Below are 2513 nucleotides of genomic sequence, written 5' to 3'. Positions count from 1 at the left end.
TTATTCTTTCTCATCAGATCAACATGTTATATTTTTCCTCCTTTTCGTTTTCCCCTCCTTTTTATCTTTAAAACATCAAGGCCCATTTGGACATTAGTTTATCAGCTATTTCTTATTTCCCTCTTGAGATTTCCCTATTTAAACATAAATTTGAATAATAATAAAATGAAAGAAATCACAGATTAATGAAAAGAGAGGGAGAAATGTTTCAGAGTTTGAAGTAAGTATGCGGAGAAGACAAATTGTGGGTTTGTATATCAAATAGAACAGGTCCTGCCTATTTTCTCTGGGTGTGAACTTGAGTCAGTTCAGTTAATGTTTCTTGACTTTGCTTTCCCTATCTGTAGAATGTAAATAAGGACAGCTACTATATAGACGTGCTGTAAGGATAAAGTGAGATAGTCCTTTTAGTATATTAGAAAAAAAAAAAAAAAAGCTCATATATATGGAAGGGCGAGAGCTAGTTTCCTCCATAATAAAATTGTAGGTAAAAGTAACAGGATTAAATATTTTGAATGCATGCGTTTTCAAGCTGGTTGCATTGTAGATTTATTGCTAGGATAAACATGACTTGTACAAATTGCAGTCACCAACAAAAAGGGACAATGCCAATATAAACATCTCTTTCCTGTTTCTTTGTAGGGAAGTCCAATGAAAAGAAAAGAAAAGACATTTTAAGGCCAGGGGCACATTTAAGCTTGTGATTTGCCTAAAATTATAGTCCTGTTCTTTTATCCTCCCAGCTTTGTGGAAGCACCTTTCTCCAAGTCCCTAGGTGTATTTGTGCCACTCAAAGTAATTGGCTCATTAGGCTATAATGTTGCTCCTCATCCTGCACCCACATCCCTCCAGTTAAGCTGGATGGAAGAAGCAGAGCTCTTCATTCAGGGACAGCACAGCTTGCTATCTTTTTTGCATATCTCTAAATCAAAAAAGAGGACACAAAGGGATGCTTTCCTGCGTTAATTGGCCGTGCGCGCTCCTGAACTGCTGAGGTTGGAAGCCTTTCAATGCCATGATCATACTGCCCCCACGTGGTTAAATCTAGAAAATCTCACCCACAATCTACTCACCCAGAGTAAAATCTTATCCTATAAAGGACCAAAGCAATAGGCTCTTACAGACTTCTACAGTTGTACTGATTTCCTAGAGAAACCGCCGTGATTATTTAGATAGTACAGTTATCTCAGTCTTGCAGAGGGAGAATAAATTTCCTTGGTTTTGGAACTAGCTGCTAATTCTCCCAATAGCGTGACTGTAGTTTTAAACCGCTAATTTCTGCTCTGGGAAGTAAGGGTGAAAATCCCTTTACTGCCTTATTGCATGAGTTGGAGAAATAAAATAACACAGGCTTTAAATGTTTTGAAATTCTAAGTGTTGTGGTGTGATAAAATGGATAGGAGTAAGTGAACGTTTCCAGCAGGAGCAGTGTCACTTGAATACTGTCACTTTTTAGGGGCATGAACTGAATCAAGTTTTTATATTTCCCGAGATTATACTTTCTTGTTCTGAAGAAGTGCTGTAAATAGTACCTCAAATACTCTTTTTAAACTGAGTTATTGTATGAAATTGTTTGTTGTAAACTTGCTTTATCAAATATAAACTGCAATGCTAATCTGAGCTTCATAATGATTAAATATTTGAATATGACCCTGAGAGCCCCTGGGGTGACAAGCCCCCCGTGTTCTGGCTTGCTTGTGAACTTTCTAGGTAAAATTGGACAGGTCAGGTATCTAAGTGTGAGGGGATCCATTTTTTTACCTCTCAAGTGTGGACGATAGTTTTGCTTCGCTTACCTCCTTGTGAATGTTCCTGAAATGAACCTTTTGGGGAGAAATTGTGAAAACTGCGTGTTGAACATGGTACATGCTTTTGCTTTCATTCCAGTCACAAGTACTTCTTTCCTCCTATTAACAAGTAATAGGGTCATTCACAGATCACAGATTTACTTCAAAGTAAATAAATAATTCCTACAAAGACATGCCTCATTTGCTATAAATTATCACAGACCCAAGAGCTAGGATCACTGGTAACCTTGCAGCATGTAAAGTTGAATGTCCTTATCTAGAGGATACAGTATTCGTTTCTTTGTGGCAGGTGGCAATTCAAATAGATGCTCTACCTATGGATCCTGTTGGTTTTCCTGTGCCTTATTTAAAATGCATGTTCTGAATAACTTGGCTTAAGAGAGTGAATAATTTACAAAGAAAACTCTCCTTCCCTCTCCAACAGTAGCAATAAGAGCATGTTCTGTTTTCCTTTAGCCTGTTACCCTAGTAAAAGAATGTTTCATGTCAGAAAATGCAATTCTTTTCTGACTGGTCTTTACTGAGGTTATACCACATGTTGAATAGAACCTTCTACTCTATTGTGGTGAATAGCCATGTGCTGTACTAAGCTGCTTTAGTCGTGTCCAACTCTTTGCAACCCCATGGACTGAGCCTAGCAGCCAGGAAAGAATACTGGAGTGGGCTGCTATGCTTTCCTCCAGGGGATCTTCCCAATCCAGGGAC

The sequence above is a fragment of the Bubalus bubalis genome, chromosome 7, assembly GCF_019923935.1.
Source record: "Bubalus bubalis isolate 160015118507 breed Murrah chromosome 7, NDDB_SH_1, whole genome shotgun sequence".
Classification (NCBI taxonomy): Eukaryota; Metazoa; Chordata; class Mammalia; order Artiodactyla; family Bovidae; genus Bubalus; species Bubalus bubalis.
Note: the sequence above shows the minus strand (reverse complement) of the source record.